Raw genomic sequence first — 21,289 nt, 5'->3', positions numbered from 1 at the left:
AGTTGAGAACTCAGCAGGTAAGGTGCTTGTCCCACACACTGTTAATTCGATGTCTTGAGCCCATCTAAAGGTAGGAGGAGAGAACAGACTCTACAAGTTGTCCTGTGACAGCCGTGTGCCATAGCACCCCCATCAAGAACATAGACAGTAGTAATACATTTTAAAAAATTAAAATAAGTGTCAGAGTCCTTCAGGCTCACATTAAAGAAATTAAACAAGAACTTGAATCCATGTAAGAAAATAGGCAGCATTAGTTAAAGCAATAGCACAGGCAACTTAGAAAAATTATATGAATATAGTTTTTAAACTTTCTCCTGTGTGGCTTAAAGGAAACTTCATAGAGCAATAATTGAGCAATAGAGTAAAACTTCATAGGATAACAATGATGTGTGTGTGTGTGTGTGTGCGTGCTAATGGGCACACAGTAGATAAAGGTACAATTTATGTGAAAAGATGTAGAGATGAGTAAACAGAGCTGGACAGTCTTGAAGGTTTTTTTTTTTTTTTTTAAATAGTGTTAAAAGTAACTTGGTATTAATCCAAATTAGATTACTGTAAATGAAGATGATAATTGTTCTCTTCTGGGAAAGACTAAGAAGAGAAGATGTGATTTTTATTTTATTATCCTATTTCTGCTCACACTTTACTGGAGATAATAGCCAGATAATTGAGTAAGAAACAAATAAAAAGCATGAATACTGGAAAAGAAGAATTTGGCTTATATTTACAGATCACATGATCTTGTTTATAACAAATTCTAAAAAAAATCCCCCAAAAGCCCATAAAATTGAAAAGGTCAGCAAGTTTGCAGGAGGCAAAATCACTATATTAAACCAGTAGCATCATTTCATATTAGCAATAAACAACCAAACATTCAAAAAAACCAATGTCATTTCCTATAACATTAAAGGAGAGAAACAATTAGGAATACAGTGGACAATGGAAGTGCAACACTGGGCTCCTGAATGCTGCAGAGCAGGGTTGAAGACACTTGGCAAAATCTAAATGATGGAAAGACAATGCTCACAGATTAGCTACTGAACGCTGCTGATGTAACTACTCCCAAGCAGGTCTGCAGAATGAACAGAATCCCCTTCAAAACTGCTAATGCTTTTTTTCCTTCCAGTGATTGACAATCTGACTTTGATATTCACTTGGAAATCCAAGGTGCCTAAATAGCCAAGACAATCTTAAAGATGACTGTAGGATTCATACTACCCAAGTTCAAAATTGATATAATATCCTCTGAAGAAAGCCTTAATGAAATCCGGTTCCTTGCATGCTAATAAAAAAGGAATACAACGTTACATCAATCAAGAAGGCTTCTGGAATAAAGACAGATGTGCTGATTAATAAAATTGAGCTTCTAGTAATCCTTATGTTTTAAGTTTTTATTTTATTGGTAAAAAATGCTTATGTATGTGCCTGTGTGTGAGTATGTACACATTCACACAGTCATGTGGGTCCCTATGGAGGACGTGAGAGGACACTGGATCCCTTGGATCCCTTAGAGCTGGAATTAGCAGCATGACATATGTGCTGGACACTGACCTTAGGTCCTCTGAAAAAGCAGTGGGTGCTCATAATGGCTGAGCCCTTGCTCCGGCTCCCATGTTTTTAGACAATTTTTCTTCAAGGATATATGTACAAATCTATGGACAAATATATAATCTTGTTGACATTTGATGCTGGCACTGTAATTGTCCACCTATTGAAGAATGCTCCTGGACTTATGTTTCCCATCATATGTAAAAATTAATTCAGCACAAATCATTGTCTTAAATGTAAGAGTTAAAACTGCAGAAACTCACATTGACCTTGGGTTAGTCAATAACTTCTTTTTTAGAAAGTTTTTTGAAATTTTTTTGTGTGAATGAGTATCTTGCCTGTGTGTGTGTGTGTGTGTGTGTGTGTGTGTGTGTGTGTGTGTGAAAAGCATGTATGTGCTTCGTACCAAGAGAGGTCAGAGATCTCAGAGTCCCTGGACCTGGACTTTAGAACAGTTGTAAGCTACCACGTTAGTGTTAGGACTGACTCTGGATCCTTTGCCCTGAACATCAAATAATTTTAACTGCTGAGTCATCTCTCTTGCCTCTATAATTTCTTAGGTATACCACATAAAGCAGAAGCAACCCATTAAAAACATATTTGACTTAATAAAAATTAAATTTCTGCATTATAAATTTAGTGAAAAAGAAAACTACAAAGTGGGAGAAATACACATCATGTATTTTACATGATTTGACATCAAGAATGACTATTCTTTTAATACATCAAACAAATGACCCAGTTAAAGGTGCATGAGATAATTAAAATGAATATTTCTTTAAAAAAGACACACGAATGACCAATAAGCATATTGAGAAATTGTCCATACCAACCAGCAGTATGAAAATTCAAGTAAAATATGCATATGATGGGCAGTGCAAGTGTGGATGAGGTGCAAAGAGTTTGGGGAAAATGTTTTTGTCAATTCTTAAAAGTAAAGTTACCATGTTACTCAGCAAATCCTCTTCAAGGTGATATTGAGGAAGAATTAAAGCATACCCACATAAAAGCTGTACATGTAGTTTAATTACTGAACTACTTACGCTGGAAAATGACTACAGCTGATGTCTATCAATCGTTTAATAGCTATAGGAAATGTGCTAGAACCACACTGTGAAATAGTTTCCAGCCATAAATGAATGACTTATGACTTCCATGAACATGACACTCCATAGGAAAATCTTGAAAACATGCTACGAGATGGAGACAGGGTAGAAAAGATCACACGGACTGCAATTCCATCTATATGAAAGCACAAAACATGAAAATCCATGGAGATAGAAAGATGGGTGGTTGCTAAGGCCAGGGAGGAGGCAACGAGACTGCCTGCTAATTGGTACGGCACTGCTTTCCTGGGTAAGGCACACACTCTGGACTCTTAGACAGTGGTAATCACTGCACAACGTGGTTAATATGGAGAGAAACCTTGGAATTGTATAATTTATAATTGTAAATTTCATGGTGAAAAGTTTCTATTCTCCGGTATTAATCCCTCTCCACCAATCAAATGACCCAATTAAGAATCAATAAATCCAGGTTTAATCTGAGCAAAGCATTCCTTGGTGACCCTAGGGGAAGAAGAGAAACTCAGGGCAGGCTGGGGGTGGCAGGCTCTTTTAAAATAGCATGTAGGTATGGTCCCAGCATCCCTGGGGGAGGAGCCACCGATGGTGGGTTTTCTTAGGGGCAGGGTCTGCAATGGGGCAGCTCCAGGAAGCTGGTCATTCCAAACACAAGGCATATGAAAAAAACATGGCATCTTTGAGGCTGCTGCTTGGTGTGCTGAGGATGGGGTCTTTAATGGGGCCACTCCCAGCCGGGGATTTTAAAAACATGGCATATGAAAAAAGTATTGGCATCTTTGGGGTTTTTCACAACAAGAAAAAAAATGCATGTTAGAAATGTATTCTTTGTTTCTAAATAATAGCTAAGTGATGACCAGTACATTTGTATCAATGACGCTAGAGAAAGGAGGTAGCTAGGAGATCATTGCGTTCTGCACGAAGAGCACTGGATCAGAAGTCCTTAATATTTCGGTGGTTGTTTAGAAACCATTTTTACTCAGAAGCATCTAGTACTTGTCAGTGCTGAACTGCAGATATGGCCCCAAACTTTGTCACAGAGGTTTGTGCCAAATGGCCCGCCCGTATTACCTCTGGGAGTATGTATGTATACACCACTTTGTAAACTGTAGCTTCTCCTCTGTACAACAGAGATTCTTTATGCTCGGGGCAAATTATATCCATGTCAGAATATGAGTTTGTAAAAAAGCCTAAATAATTTATGCAAGATGCCTTTGACAACCTGCATGCAGTAACAAAAGTCATAATAAAACAGTAAAGGAGACTACTGTTAGCCAAAAGCTCCAGCGGATGAACTTGCCATCAAGGTTGTTTTTTTTTTTTTTTTTTTTTTTTTTTTTTTTTTTTTTTTGAGATCAGAACCTTTGTGTTTTGCCAAGCTCAGCTTTGCCTAGCTCACTGTATATTCATGTCAGTGTATATACTGAGTATTGTATGTTTTATAACATGGGATGCTATGAACATAATCACACATGCTACACTTTGACTAATACAGGTGCTCTGTATATGTATGTACCATATTTATATATCTCCATGTGAACAAGCACAGGGTGGGAAAGTGGGACCCACGTCTTACTGAAATTTGATGTTCTTTTACCTAATATTATTCAGAGATGCTCCTGTTTGAAATATGTTTCTGATCTTTTTTTGTGTGTGAAAATATAAAAAGCCCTTCCAAGAATAGGAAGCCAGTTTAGGAATGAAACTTCCTCTCTTGCTTAAAGGGCTGTGTTTTCCTATGCAAATGTAGCAAAGCCCAGAAATTAGCAATGACTGCTAAATTAACACACTTGAAGAGCTTGGCTGGTTCTAATAGGCAGTCAAATGGTCTTGTTACATTGTAATGGTGCCAAGCTAATTGAAGTGATTACTGTTGCTCATGAGCAGCCTTTTTGAAGTAGAAGTCTTTTAAATTATCCATAGACGTTAAATGTCAGACACTATTGTGTAATTATACTTTGTAAATGCTGAATGTCATAAGGCATCACAGGTAATTGAGGTTTACAGAGAGGAGCTTTTTCTAAACCTAATTGGGCATCAATTCTTTGTCACTTTTTCTGAATCTAATTGGGCATCAACTTTTTGTGCCAGGGGACACTCCAATGCTTCACAGTCTCCCTGTCTCCCCTCCCCTCTCCCTGATAGACCTCCTCACGGGGCCCTACATGCCAAGATGTTTCCAAACCACTGGGCTAACAAACGGCTGTTTGTCTCACTCCGTAGCGTCTTCTGGGACTGTGATGCTGGTTTGGGATTTCACAGACTGAAGCTTTCTGAAGCCTGCTGTGGCTATCATGGCAGAATGAGGCCATCTGAGCGGAGCATCCCTCCTTGGGATCTCAGTGTGTCCTGGGATTTTCACTGCTGTAGTGATGGGGTACTGCATGGGATTTTTGAGATGCTATAAGCAGAGGATTTTCACAAACCTAAAATAGCCCTTTGTTTTCTGCCTCTCTTGTTTCATGGATTGTGTTAGAGTTCATATCTTCCATCCCAACTTAAAAACACATTCATGCAAGCAATTTTCCCCTCTGCTTCTATGACAGCAATGTCAGAACTCTGAGGCAAACTTCAGAAGGTTTGCGTGTCTGACCAGTGTGAGTCCTGCTCTGACCAAATGGTGAATACAGCCAAATGTCTTGCTGTTCACTATGAATCCTTCAGTCTGACTGACTGGGAATATATTAAAACAACACTGGTTTTAATCAGTGGCTGGGAGAAAGTAAACACAATAGGATTTTGTTGCATGATTCTTTATATATATATATGTTTAATTGATCACCAGTTTTATTAACTAAAACTGCTGTTATATCACTGTGATCTCATGACTGTAGTCTCAGTGTATGCTTCTAGCGGGCCTCATTTGATGAAGATCCTGGCTTGTCAGGCTATCTTTTTCTGTACTTTAAAAAAATATTCATTATTCCCTGTAATAAATTGAGTTGCGAGTAAAATGCTCTTCGAACTGTACCAGGAGACCCTGGGAGAAGGGTTGGTGCAGGCAGAAAGAAGTATGAATACTTACGATGCTCAAAAACAAAAAGAAGAGCCAGGTGTTCTTGCTGAGTGCATTGGAGAGTTTTCTGATATCTGAATATAGCTGCAGGGTTGCTCACATGGACGCTGGGAGTGGTCCAGCCTTGCAACAGGCTTCAAAGAAGAACTCATATTCATTGATTATGATTTACCTCATTGTGGTACTGCAAAGGCGTATTAAATGAGGACTTTTTATACAACATGAGCAGTATACAGATACCTGTCAGAAGTAACACTAAGCAGTAAGTGTCGTTTGCTAAGCATCATTTTGGAAGGTGCCTTTTGTGATGTGCCTGTCAGAGAAGAACAAGGTTCAAGGATATTATTAAAGTTGTTAGAAGTTTAAAGTAATACTGTGCAAGGTGCTGCACAAAATGTTGAATTATACATGGCTTTTGCACAGCGAGCACGTACAATCCCTCTCCTTTTGCTTCCTTCCCGAGCAAATTATACCCCTCTTGTAAGACTCTCACCCCGTGTCTTAGAAGCCTAGCTTTCCTTATCAGTTGTGCCTCTGTTGTCCACACACAGCATGATGACATAAAATAGAGAGATGTCAGTTCTTCTCAACGTGGGCCTGATGGTTGGAATATGCAGGAGCTGGTGATTCATGGTTTTGCAGAATTCCTTCTTTCTGTTTTCTAGGAACCCTCCTCAAATATAAGCAAAAAGGTATGTGTGTCTGTACACTGAGGGTTTGAATGGATTCTCTTGGCTCCTGGCCATTCAGTTGAAGATCAAAGAAACACACGAGAAAACATGGTGGCAAGTGGCTTCTTCTCCATGCTCTGAGGGCAAGATGAGAATTCTCAGGGACTGGGTGCTGTAGGCTTCATGGGACATGCATCAGTGTGGCTTGCTATTTAATTCCAGTTCTTTGTTCTGACACAGGGTGATCTTATATTTCCTTATGGTTGGATTTGGGTTATGTGATTTTATCCAGTGAGTTGTGAATCAAGTCATATGCCCATTTTCAGATTGGAACATATACTGACCAAACTGCCACCTCAGTCACAATAAAAATCCCTCCCGACTTTGTCTCGCTTCCACCTCATGCAGCAGCCACCTCCTCTTCTTCCTTCCACTCCTCTTCCCCTCCAGCCCACCTCTCAGTCTGGATAGGATCTCACTTCATGGCAGAAGATGACCTCATACTTGTGAAAATCCTTCTGCCTCAAGATCTTGAGTATTAGGATTGCAGGCAAAAGCCTTGCCGCGCGGTTTAAAACTGGCAACGCCCCAGAGCCTTTGTTCTGTTTGTTGTTGTCATTGACAGAATTGAAGATAATGATTGCTCTCTATGCTAATCAGGACCCCTGTGGACCTCAGTGGACCCATAGGGTGATGAATTGGGATTTGATATTATTGGCATTTTTTTCTTGCTGAAAAGCATATTAGTCTACTTGTTAAGCCATTCCTGGAGCAGAAACTCACTGAACCAATCATTAAATCATTAGGGTCTATGTCAAGGGTTACAAATACAAATGCCAGTGCCCATGAAACCATACCGAATGAAAGGAGACAGGCAGGCATGAGAAAAGACATGCTGTGTCTGCATATTAAGAAAAATACAAAGGAACTCTGAAGTCTGGACTGCAACTGCACACAGCAGACCAAGAGGTAAGTGGTCAGCCAGTGGGCACCCCACTCTCTAGGCCCTTGGTACCTGGACAAAACCCAGGGCCCCTCCCCCACCTGCCTCAGCTTCACTAGCCAGTTAGCAGTAAAGCAAAGGACACAGTCAATAAGACAAAAAGGCAGCCTATTGAATGGGAAAAGATCTTTACCAACCCCACATCAGTCTGAGGATTGATCTCCAAAATATATAAATAACCCAAGAAATTAGACATCAAATATCAAATAATCCAATTAAAAATGGGGGTACAGATCTAAACATAGAATTCTCAACAAAAGAATTTCAAATGGCTAAAAGACACTTAAGGAAATGTTCAACATCCTTCGTCATCAGGGAGGTGCAAATCGAAATGACTCTGAGATACCATCTTACACCTGTCAGAATGGCAAAGATCATAAACACCAAAAATATCTTATGCTGGAGAGGATGTGGAGTAAGGGGGACACTTCCATTGCTGATGGGAATGCAAACTTGTATAACCATTCTGGACATCAGTATGGCAGTTTCTTAGAGAATTGGGAATACCACTCTTGGGCATATACCCAAAGGATGCTCAACCATACTACAAGAACATTTGTTCAACTATGTTCATAGCAGCATTATTCATAATAGCCAGAACCTGGAAACAACCTAGATGCCCCTCAACCAAAGAATGGATAAAGAAAATGTGGCACACTTACACAATGGAGTGCTACTCAGTGGAAAAAAAAATGACATCTTGAAATTTGCATGCGAATGGATGGAGCTAGGAAAAAACCATCCAGAATGAGGTAACCCAGACCCAGAAAGATGAGCATGGTTATGTCCCCACTCATAGGTGGATACTAGCTGTAAACCAAACAATAAGGAACCTATAGGCCACGACCCCAGAGAAGCCAAGTAACAATGAGAACTCTAACAGAAACATGCATATATCCTCCTGGGAAAAGAAAATAGACAAGATCTCCTGAGAAAATTGGGTGTCTGGAGATGGAGGAGAAGGGAAGGTGCAAGGGGAGAAGGGGAGGAGGGAGGAGAACTAGAGGCAACGGGATGGTGGAGATGGGGGAAGGACAGAAATAGGGAACAAGGAAAGAGATATCTTGATTGAGGGAGCCATTATGGGGCTAGCAATTAGACAAGATCTCCTGAGAAAATTGGGAGTCTGGAGGTGGAGGAGAAGGGAAGGTGAAAGGGGAGAAGGGGAGAAGGGAGGAGAACTAGAGGCAATGGGATGGTGGAGATGGGGGAAGGACAGAAATAGGGAACAAGGAAAGAGATATCTTGATTGAGGGAGCCATTATGGGGCTAGCAATAAACCTAGCACTAGAGAAATTTCCAAGAATCCACAAGGATGACCCCAGCTGAGACACTAAGCAGTAGTGGAGAGGGTGCCTGAACTGGCCTTGCCCTGTAGTCAGATTGATGACTCTCTTAAATGTCATCATAGAACCTTCATCCAGCAACTGATGGGAACAAATGAAGAGAACCACAGTGGATCACTGGGCTTCCAAAGTCTAGTCAAAGAGAGGGAGGAGTGAGAATACGAGCAAAGATGTCAAGACCATGATGGGGATATTCATTGAAACGACTTACTTGAGCTAATGGAAGCCTTCCAGCTTCGGCCTGACAGTGAGGGAACCAGCACAGGATCAAACCAGGTCCTCTGAATGTGTGTGACAGTTGTATGGCTGGGGCAGACTATGGAACCACTGGCAGTGAGACCAGGATTTGTCCCTACTGCTTGTTCTTGCCTTTTAGAACCCATTCTCTCTGGAAGGAGATCTTGCTCAGCCTAGATGTAGTGAGGAGGGCCTTGGTTCTGCCTCTAAGCAATGTGCTGGACTTTGTTGAGACCCCATGGGAAGCCTTATCCTTTCTAAGAAGTGTTTGGGGGTAGGATACAGTTGGGAGGGGGGAAGGTAGAGGGAGCAGGAGGAGGTGAAGGAGTGGGAAATGGATTTGGCATGTGAAATGTAGTTTTTTTTTTAAAGAAAATAAATTAAAATAAAAAGAATAAGCACATATTGCTTACAAAGACATGTATTCTGAGTTTTCACATTTTAGTGTGTCCTCTGATCTCTCTTTTGTAGTGACAGCCCCAGTAGCAAGGTCTCTACTTGATATACAGCAGGGGTCAAGCATGATGCCCAATGACTGTTGACCCTTGCTCTCTGTGGTCTGGGACACTTCAGACCACACAAACCCTATCCAAAGGAGGCAATGGCTTTTCCTTATCCTAAGCTGACCTTGACCTGCAAGACTGTGAGTACAGAATACACAGCTTTCATTTTTCCCAGGAGAAGCTTGAAGTTTAGGTTTTATGTGAAATGTTTTGAATTTAAATATTCTCAGGAACAACAAAACATACCATAAGCCTGGTAGTGTGTGAATTTGACCCCAGCCTAGTGCCTCACAGCCTTTGATCAGCAAGCTGCCGGCAACAATGATAGTTTTTGTTTTTGTTTCTGTTTTCCCCCTTTATTAAAGAGGTTACATCTTAGGAACAGGATAAACCTCAGCTGGCAATATAATGAGACAGAACTGAAGCAAAACACTAGCAAAGATCTGTTGATTTCTCATTAGATGTTCAGAACCTTGCCAGTTGTAATGAGAGAGACTGAGGAACATGAAAGAAATTCTGACTTATAGAACTGATCTTGTTGGGCAAATCTGGCAAAAGCTACAATGTGATGTCTAAGAAACAAACTGAGAAACAATTTCAATAGCATCAATTAGATGGCAGACTTAAATGAAGACAGGATTATAATAAAGAGCTTCCTTTTCCATTAGTTAGGATTCTCCAAAGGAGGAATTGCTGGGATGTATGGAATGTATGCACCCTGTCTGTCTGTCTGTCTGTCTACATGTGTGTGAAGTAGGAGTGGACTGACATGATGGTGGAGACTGTGAGGTTCTGTGGTCTGCCGTCGACAGGTTAGAAACACAGGTAAGCTGGAGACGCAGCTCATGACCCAAGTTCTGCAGAGTGGACGGTGGAATCCAATCCCGAAGGTCTGAGAACTAGAAGCCCTGAGGGTTGGAGAGAATCTCAGTTTACCTAGTGGGACAGAGAGTGAATTCAACCATTCTCCACATGTTTCTTCTACTCAGATGCTAAGTAGACCAGATGATGTCTGCTCACAGCTAGGGAGGTGCCTTAGTTAGGGACACTAAAAGTGAGTTGGGGAGGAAAGGGTTTATTTGGCTTATGTGGTTCACATCACTCTCCATCACCAAAGGAGCTCAGGACCAGAGCTCAGACAGGGAAGGAGGTTTGCAAACTGCTTGTTTTGCCATGCATCTTGTCACCTTTTAGTGGAGTTTGCTCTGTTTCTATCATATTAGTGGCCTCTCAATTACTCAACTTTCTGTGTAATTCCCCTTTCTCACATCCCCACAAAGCTGTGCCACCCTCACTTTCTCCTTCCTGCCTCTGCTAACACTACAGCACTTAGTGCACAGGTTGGCTATAAAATACACGTTCCTGGATCACGTCAAGGATGGTGGGTTTAACTAGGCCATCCATCACTCAGAGATCTGAGGAAACATCACTTCTCAGGTTGCTTCTGCAGGTCTAATCCGAAGAGATTCACACATGAATCAAAGTGAAGCAGGTGCCCTTCTGTGCTGGGACACAAGCTAGAGTCACTGGGGAGGAGGGAGACCCAACTGAGAAAATGCCTCTATAAGATCAAACAGTATAACTGGGTGGTGGTGACACATGCCTTTAATCCCAGCACTCGGGAGGCAGGGCAGGTTGATCCCTATGAGTTTGAGGCCAGCCTTGTCTGCAAAGCCAGTTCTAGCAGTCTGAAAAGCTACAGAGAAACCCTGTCCTGAAAAACCAACCAACCAACCAACCAACCAACCAACCAACCAACCAACCAAAACAGCAGGTCAAACAGTTAACAAGCCTCTAGGGCATTTTCTCAATTAATGATAGGTGGGGAGGACCCAGCCCATTGTGGGTAGGGTCATCCCTGGGCTGGTGGTCCTGGGTTCTATAAGAAAGCAGGCTGAGAAAACCATGAGGAGCCAGGCAGCAAGCAGCGTTCCTCCGTGGCCTCTGAAGAAGCTGCCTCCAGGTTCCTTCCATTATCTGGAGAAGATTAACTATGTTCCAGATTTATTCCTACTGTCTACCTTGGTTCCTCATTTACCCTCTCTCCTCCTCATCCCTCATCTTAGAAGCATCCTTGGCTGGCACATCTTCCAACATGTTGCCAGAGAAGCATTTCAGCCTCACTTGTCTGATGAAATCCCATGAGCGACCACAAAAATATAAAGACTCAAAATTCCCATCGACGGCGGTGCAATCCTTAAATAATGGAACGGAAAGCTTCGCCCAGGGCAGAGCATTCGGATCCATTGTGCTAGCCAGGTGCCAGAGCTGTCCAAGGCAGCATTTGTTTTTGTCAGAAGCAAGAATCAGGTAAAACACAAGGGAGAAATTTCTAGAAGGGAGAAATTAGTGGAAAATTAGGATGCAAGCAGCATGTCCCGAGGATTGAAAGCAGTTTAGGCAAATGAAGCAATCGGTAAATATTGTTTGTTACATTGATAAATAGGGTTTGGCAGCCATCCAAGGTTTGCTTTTAGTTTGAAGCCAAAAGTACCTTTTTATTTGACAAGGTAATTTTATGTGTTGCTACAGAGTGAATATTTGTGCCCCTCAATTTATGTGTTGAAATCTAATCTCCTATATAACGACATTAGAAGATAAGGCCTTCAGAAATTGATTAGGCCATTAGGAGAGGCTTTTATGAATGGGAATAGGGACTTTCTAAGGGGAACAAGAAACCAGAAATTTCCCTTTTCTTCATGTGAATACAGAGTTATATGCTTCCATCCAGGAACTGGAGAGATGCCATTTCTTGGACTTTCTGTGTCCAGAACTGAGCACCTGACGTCATGTCTGTTCCCCATCCACTCTCTATGGAATGCTGCTATGGAAGCTGAAATTGATAGGACTGGGCTAGTAGGTGTGTGTTTCAAAATGGGCAGGTGGTAATGATGTTGAAGGAAAGACATTTGAGGAACGTCCCAGTCTGGGGATGTGGCCCTGTGGGAATCGGTTTCTGCTTTTTCTGACAGGAGGGATGTGATCAGAGTTCAGACACAGAAGGCTGGAGAGTTTTCTTTTATGCACGCTGCTTTCCTGATATTCTCCTCCTGCTACATGTGAAATCATGGTCAGGGCTTGGGAGGAAGAATGGCGGACCTCTCACTGAAAACTGAGCTCCTTAACATTTTAAAATGTGTTCTCTACAACCTACTATGTGCCAGGCAAATTTGTAGGTGTCCTAGGAGAAAGGGGAAAAATGTTAAGAAATGATTCCATTGCTCAGGAACCTTGCGTTTAATTCTTTTGGGTTTCTTTGCTAGTTAGATGTGTTCATGGGGGTTAATTTTTAAACTCCTAGGTTAAGGGATACATAGAGGAGGTGGATGGGTGTTGACATTACAGGCTGGGTACAAAATATGTGAAATGGACAATAATGACCTTTAGGTGCCTTACATTTCTAGAATATGTGTATCTTGTTGGGTCTGTTACCCTCCAAGGAGCCTAGAGTGTGAGAACTGGGAAGGGCAGACAATCCCTTCTGTCTTTTAGAAGACCAGGCTATATTAGTTCCTACTTTTGAGTCAAATGCTGAGACAAGAGAAAGCTGTTGACTAGAGACAAAATTCTGACTCAGAGAAGGCTGACTCTTATTATTATTTTTAAACAGCAATGGTAATAGCAGTAGCAGCTAATATTAACTCAGGCATAATTTCCCATGCATTAAACATTCAGTTTTATTATTCATTTTTTTTTTGATGTGGGATTCCCCTCTGTATGCTGTGAATACCATTGGTTAATAAAGAACTGCTTTGAGCCTATAGCAGAGCAGGGTTGTTTAGTGGTTGGTGGGGGGGGGGGGGGGGGACTGTACTGAATGCTGGGAGAAAGAAGGCAGAGTCAGAGGAGAAGCCATGTAGCCCTGCTGGAGACAGACGGTGGGTGGAACTTTAGCCAGTAAGCCACAGCCATGTGGTGATACACAGACTGATAGAAATGGGTTAAATTAAGATGTGAGATGAGCCAATAGGAAGTTAGAGCTAATAGGCCAAGCAGTGGTTTAAATAATACGGTTTCTGTGTGATTATTTTGGGGCTGAGTAGCCAGGAACCAACCAATCAAACAAGCAACCTTCCTTACAACAATTTTTTATTCATTAAGATGGGGTTTCATGTAGACCTTGCTGTCCTCAAACTTGTTATGCAGCTAAGGATTACCTTAAATTCCTGATTCTGCCTTCAACTCCGAGTGCTGAAATTTATAGCTGGTTCAAGCAGTGCAGGAGATTGAACCCTGGTCCAGGACGAGCTAGGTGAATAGTCTACCAACTGAGCTACATCCCTAACCACCAACCTCTTTTGATCCACAGGATCAGACTATGAAGATGTAGCTATGATCATGTTTTCCCAAAAGAGACATCCACAGCACAGAGATACTGGAAATGTGTTCACAGTTACAGAGCCAGTGGTGAAGCAGGGCAGTATGACCTCAGATCCTACATCCGGGCAATAGCTACCTCCAGACCCACTTCTACCTGAAGTGAGAAACAGATCTCACAGTTGTAGTTAACTACAGTCATACTTCCTGTCTGACATCTGATCAAACAGAGAGAGCCTGCCAGGTATAACTCAAAACAAGCAAACATAACAAAAAAACCTACAAAGCAAAACAATCAACAGACCACCTCTTACAGAGTTCCAGCAATATAATATTGAAACTGAGGATTTGAGGTTGAGACCAGGGAACGATCACGCGCTCAAGTATTTCTTTAGAGTGAAAAAGAAAAAAATGTTATAATTCCCACTTATGTGGTATTTGCCACCTCCAGGTAGTTTTCCTTATTGTTTTTGACACTTTCCATCATTCAAGACTTAAGGAATAATAAAGATTACAGTAATTAATGCTAATTATAAGTAGAAATGATGCAAAAAACAGCCCACATAAAAATAAAATTTTAAAGTACGCATGAATCTATGATGTGTTGACCCAAGGAAAGAGTTGTTACTGGATAAAAATATGGATTGTATCAGTTAAAAGGTCACATGTACTTACCAGGAAGCTGACTAAGTTCCCCTCTCACCAGATAAGAATCACGCAGCATATCTGACAGCTGCTGGAAGGAATACTGACACATGCTCTTCCTGATGCATTCTGAACATCTTCATCAGTTACCTTTATAACTATACAATTAGAAATGTATGCTCTAATTGCACAGAAATACTGGCAAAATGTTGAAGCTTCTCATAAGCTCAGCACAATGGGCATATTAATGGTTGTTTCCAGTTTCATTGTTCAACGTTATGTGTTTAATTAAAAACAAGTTGCTAAACGTTGAACTCTTGAAATGCTAATTCAACTAATATTTATTGAACACCCACTGTGTTGTGCTCAGCTAGGGTTGTGAGAGAAATGTAGCTAGTATATGGCTATCAAAGGAATTCCTGTCTTTGAAATCTTAAGCTCTTGTATTTGTATTGTACGGAGAGGTAGAACTAGTGTGATATAAATACAGATGTAAGTAGCTATGCAAGCGAGGATTTATTAGAGGAATTGGCTCAAGCAATTAGGAAAGCCAATAAGTTCTATTTTGGATCTTCTAAAAGCTGGAGACCCAAGATGCTGGTAGCACTGATTAGCACAGGTTCAAAAGTCTGAGAACCCTGAGCCAGTGCTGCAGCTATCGGTCCAAGGATAAAGGCTTGAGAACCCAAAGGGAATGAATGGTGGTTCAAGTCCTGGAGTTCAAATGTTGCAGAACTTGGATTTTTGATGTCAAAGGGTGTGCATTTTAGCTCTGAGAGAGAGAGAGAGAAGAGAGAGAGAGAGAGAGAGAGAGAGAGAGAGAGAGAGAGAGAGAGAGAAAGGAGAAAGAGGAGAAGGAAGAAGTAGTTGCTGTTCCGCCTTTTATATTTTATCCAGGCTTTCAGCCAATTCAGTGGTGTCCCACACATGGAAAGTGAATCTTCTTTCTCAGTCTACAAACCTCCATGTTGTTTCTTTCTGGACATACTCAGATCCACCAGGAAAGAATGCCATATTAATTCCCCAGTATGCTGATTAGTCTCCTTCAACTTGATACAACCTAGCATCACTTGGAAAGAGGGAATCTCAACTGTAGAATGGCTCCCATCATATTATCTTTTATATGGGGTATTTTTTAAAATTCATGATTGATGTAGAAGAGTCCAGTCCATTGTGAATGGTGGTGCCATGGGCAGAGAGTCCTAGATTGTATAAGAAAGCAAGATGAACAAGCCATCAGAGAGCAAGGCAAGAAGCAGTGTTCTCCATAGTTCTCCTTAAATTCTTGCAGCTAGGTTCTTGCCTTGAGGTCCATCTCTGGTTTGCTTCCATGAAGGACTGCAGGCTTTAAGATGAAATAATCCCTTTCCTCTCCAAGTTCCCTTCACCCAGTGTTCTATCATAGCAGAGGAAAGCTAAACTAGAAATTGGTACCAGAGAGTGGGTGTTGTTGTTATGCACCTGACAATGAGGCTGTTATTCCTCCGTCTGTTTGTGGATATAAGTGTTGGGCAGGGAGTGTTCCCTGTGTAAGTATTACAGCTTTGCTCCTGGGGGTTGTTGTTGGTGGGGGTTGCTGGTGTTTCTGCTTTTGTAGTGTAAAAGGCAGAAAAAAATACCCTGACCCTGACTTAACCCGAAGATCAGGGCCAAGGAAAAGCGTCTGAGCCTGACTTGGCCCAAGATGGAGGCCAAGGATTTGAAATCCCACCAATCCCTGAGCATGAAATCCCACCAATCCCTGAGCTTCCCCTAGAATTAGAAAACAAAACTCCACTAATCCTAAACCACCCTGGAAAACTCTGCTCTCCCCTCCCTCACCGGCAAGAAAAAAGCCCTATATTAGCCCTGAATTCAGTTCAGTTTGCTGCTACTTTTGTTGTAACAGAGGCAGTCATACTCTTGTTTCCTTCCCAATAAATCTATTGGGTGGGGTTTGTTGTGTAGTGCGACACTTCTGCCAGAGCAGAGTGGAACTGCAAAACTTTGGCTTTTCCCTGCCAAGCAGAGCTGTAACGTGTGTGTGTGTGTGGGGGGGAACTTCCCCCAGCAGAGCAGAGTTGTTACATTGGCACCAGGGGAAACCATTCCCCAGCGCAGAGCTGTGACACTCCCGTAGGAAAAGAGCTGCATCACTTACAGGCTTTCGGTTGGTTTTGTGCTATTCCTTGGCTTCCGATGCCAGGATACCTTTCCATCTGAGCTGCAATGCTTATAGCTCCAATGGGAAGGGTGGGAAGGTTTCTCCAATGCAAGTATTATAGCTCTGAAAGGAAACGATACCACAAAGTCACACCGCACAACAAACCTCACACAAGAGATTACTGGGAGGGAAGAACCCATGAGGGTGACTCCCTCAGCTCCAGCAAGAAGCAGCAGAGAAGTGAATGGAAGATGGGGTTAATATAGCATTTCTTGGGGGGGGGGTGGAGTTTTCCATGGTAGAGCTTTCCAGGGTGGGGATTGGTGGGTTTTCAAGTTCAGAGCTAGAACTTTTTACTGTGTAGGATGGGGGCTGGTGGGTGTTAGGGCCGTTAGAATGTTCTGTGGGTGGACCCTGTTGGTTGGAGGTCCTCAGGGGCAGAGGTGGCCACTTGAGTGCCTGGGGGATCTTATGGTAGAAGGAAGGTATAGAAGAAGTCATTGAATAGTCAGCACTTAATGAGTTGTGGGAGCTTGGAAGACAAGAAAGCTGAGAAGACAAAGGAGGCTTCACTTGTGAAGCTTCATAGGGAGGTTTGAAAGTTCTTCAAGGACTATCAGGTTCTTCTGGCAAGATTTTGAATTAAGAATAAGTGGTTTCTGGTCCAGCAGTACTGAAAAACGAGCTATAATTTATAAGAGACTGGTACTACTGAAGTGAAATCTTTGATTTACTGGGATAATTGGTGCCAATTAGCTGGAGCTAAAAATTAAGCTATGTTTAGCAAGAGACCACCATCATTAAGGATCTTCTAGGAAGGATCAACACACAGAAGTTCTGGTCCAGAGGTGACCAAGGCTACATCTCCAGATGGTAGTCGGACTTGGTAATGTATAATAGTTTCCAACATGGTTTGGTTTCAGTTGAATGGAAGTAATAAGATTGAAGGAGCTATGGAGAGCAGTTGAGACTTAGTACAGTGAGAGGCCAGGAGAGACCACAGGTGAAGGCGCATCCCTAGCTGCAGTAGAAACTCCAGAATATGAGAGATGCCAGGGCTGTGGGATGTTGACCAAGGACAGTGGCAGATATAGAGTGAAGCTGCCTTGAACATACAAGATAAGCTGCATGTGTATTGAATGGCAGAGCCAAAAAAGTAGAACTGCCTATATCCACTGAAGTCCAGAAGATTATGAATGAGTCCCAAATGTCAGACACTGTACTATTTACATTGCTGGATTTTGGTTTTGCTTTGATCTAACTACAAATGAGCCCGAGTTCTTCACTTTTGAAATAAAAAGTATGTGATTTAGTTTTGATTTGATTTTAGAAGATTCCACAGTTAAGAGACTTTTTAAAAAGGAGACATTGAACTTTTTTCTTTTTCTTAGAGAAAGAGAGAGAGAGAGAGAGAGAGAGAGAGAGAGAGAGAGAGAGAGAAGGAGAGAGAGAGAGAAAGAGAGAGAGAGATGGTTTCTCTGTTTTGTAGCTCTATCTGTCCTAGAACTCACAATATAGACCATGCTGGCCTTGAACTCTCAGAGATCGGCCTCTGTGGCCATGTCTGTAGGCATTTTCTTAATGACTGGTATAGATAGGACTCTGTCTGCTATGGGTGGTAGTACATTTGGCCAGGTAGTCCAGGATTGTATAAAAAAGAAAGTCTTGGAGCGAAAACATGAGTCTTTGTTTCAGTTCTTGGGTCCAGGTCCCTGCCTTGAGCTCATCTTCTTGGCTTCCCATATTGGTGGATTGTGACCTGAGTGTTGTAAGATGAAATAATTTATCCAAATTGTTCTGGGTCATAGTGTTTGTTACAGCAGCAGAAGACCAAACTAGGACACCTAGATACTCCTAAATCCTGCCAAGTTGACACCTAAAGTTGACAATGGCAGTGATGAAAAATGGCAGTGGACTCCAGTGAATCTGGGACAATTAATTTATTCCTGTAGGATAATGTTTTAAAGTTTGCAAGAACCTTTCACATTGACTACTTACCTTGATTACTTTCACTCCAGATGAACTAGAAAAGTGAAGCAGTTGAATGGTGGTCCAGTCCGCACATCAGCTTTGAGCCTCTGGCTTCTGGTACATAGTTCTCAGCAGGGCAGGACCCCTTTCTGCTCAGTTTCTTCTGGGGTAGGTGCATGGGTCCTGGCCTGTATTGTGAGCAGTGTTTGGCTGTTATTTACATTTGGTACCACGACTGTGTTGACAAGATGGTGCTGTGTATGGTTGGGGTTATGATTCGGGGGACCTCCTCCAAAGCTTATGTTAAAAATATAGCCAGGTTTTTATTCTTAAAATTGCATGGCTTCTACTTATGAATGGATATAAACATATCCATTGGAGCTAAGTTGTGTCTGTATAAAATTTACGTATTGAAGTGCTAAGCCCTATTTCTCAGATTATAACTATTTGGAGATGGGATTCTTATAGTGTAAAATAAAATCAGGCCATGAGTGTATGGTGCACCCTTATCCATTTTGACATACTGTTTCTTCCAGGCAAGTGACAAAGTCAAAGCCAAATTGAAAATCATACAGCTGGTCTACTTTTGGGTCATTTGTGATTTTCCTGTAGTTTGAAAAGAAGACTTTCCTTTCTGTTAAAAAAAAGTTTTACTTTTAAAAGAGAAAAGAAGCCTGGTATAGTGGCACATGCCTTTAATCCCCTCACAGCACTCAGGAGGCAGAAGCAGGCAGATCTCTGTAAGTCTGAAGCCAGTCTGGTCCACATAGTGAGTTCCACCAATAAACACGTGGTGGGGAGGGAGAGAGAGGGAGGGGAAGAGAGGGGGAGGGGAAGAGTGTGTGTGTGTGTGTGTGTGTGTGTGAGAGAGAGAGAGAGAGAGAGAGAGCAGTCAGCTAATCTGAGTGTCTCAGTTCTGAAGAAACTGAGGTTTAAGGTAGTAGGGTAGCTTTCCGTGGATTCCCATGATTCCTCATGGAAAAGGAGCTGAATCAGCAGCTCCAATCGTGACTATCGTCTCCTATCGCTGACACTCAGTGGAGGCGGATGTAGTGGAATGTTTCAAACACAATGGCTCAACATGTCACTGCAAAGCTTCTCTAGGAAGAGAGCAAATGAGCAAGATGCAGTGGGGTTAGTCTATCTTCTAGACGTATGAACAAAGACTCCGGGGTTCAGCAGGCAGCTGGTTCGCCCTCCCGTTCAGCTGTAGTCAGTCTTAGGGGTCCTAGGAAGTAAACTATCACTCCTTGGGGGGCTGACAGGGGTGCTGTGACCTGGAAAGCCTTGAGCTGCTCCAATCTGCATCCTTGGTTTATCCTTTCTGTTTCCTTACTTATCAAATATTTATTGTCAACAACGGGCAGTTCTGTTTGCACACAGTGTGATGGGGTAATGAGATAGTTAGGTTTCCTCCTGTTATTGATGGGGACTGCTGATGGCATGAATAATTTCCTCTCTTTATAAATGGGAATTTAATTATTGATGCCTTGTTTAGGCAGTGACAAAGGTGTTATCAACAAATGCTGCGGTTGGAGATCTTGGGAGGCATCAGGTTGCCAGGTTGCAGTCTGACATCCATGAGGGCCATGAAATGAACTTTCTCAGTTGCTTAGTAGAGAAAACGAGTGTCCTTCTTTATCTCGTCTCATCTATATAATTTATACGTGTAACCCTAGACCCATACATATGCATGTATGCACGTATGTTGTTTGAAGAAATTATAAAACATATCAGGGAAAAACAAAACTCTCAAGCCAAATCCTAACTCTTTGCAAGCAAACCCAAGCATCAAGAAAGAGCTCTCTTCCCACATTCCTAGGATACTACTTGGATCAATAGTAATTCTCGGCATCAACAGAGGAAAGTTTATTCATACAGCAGACACTTTAGTAGCCTGGAAACTCACTTTAGCTCTAAAGATAAAAAGAATATGAGGTCTTGAATCCAGAATTTAAAAATTTCTAACTTGTGTTCCTTGATTTGAGCCTGTCTGTGCTAAGAGTTAAAAAAAAAAAAGTCTACTCATGGACTAGGAGTAGCAGGCCAATACATACTGGACTAGATAGAGGGACGAGGGAAGGGAGAGGAGGTTGGGGAGGACACACACACACACACACACACACACACACACACACACACACACAGAACAAGAAGTCCTGTTGGGAGGATAGGGAGGTGGGGGAAGGTCTGGAAGGAGCTGGGGGAGGGGAATGCATATGATCAAAATACATTATTTGAAGTTCTCAAAGAATGTTGTTGTTTAAAAGAAATTAAACAACTACTACTACCACTCGTGGTCAAGAGACCTATCATTCTAGCTGGGGAGCTGTTCACTTGGCCGCAGAACCACCTTGGGACAGCGGGCTCCCCTATCGCCTGCTGCAGATAGAAGTGGAAGAGAGTCCTTTCCTGCAGTACTGTGCTTTCCTTTCCCAGAACCCCAGCCCTGGCGCTGTCCCTTACCTGGGGCGGCTGCCATGTTTCTCACTCCTATTCTTCCTTGTATCTCTTTTCTCAATATGCATCCCTTACCATGCTGGGTTTCCCCAACATTTTGGGTTTTCTTTCTGTCTCAAAGCCCCCCTTCTCTCCATGTGGCAGCTTGTCTGTGAACTGACTGATCTCCATGCCAACCTAAATGGCGTGGCCTTTGTTCCTTCTGCCATTTATACTTCTTCTGTGGGCGGCTACTGAGGTTTACAGCTCTCCTGCCCTGTTTTTTTTTTTTTTCCCTCTTTTAAATGTGAATAATATTGTCTTTGAGCTTCCATTTCAGCCCCTTCTTAAGTTCTTATAAATGGCAT

This window comes from Alexandromys fortis, unplaced genomic scaffold (assembly GCF_014885135.2).
Source record: "Alexandromys fortis isolate MF-2015 unplaced genomic scaffold, M_Fortis_MF-2015_v1.1 scaffold_10, whole genome shotgun sequence".
Taxonomy (NCBI): Eukaryota; Metazoa; Chordata; class Mammalia; order Rodentia; family Cricetidae; genus Alexandromys; species Alexandromys fortis.
Note: the sequence above shows the minus strand (reverse complement) of the source record.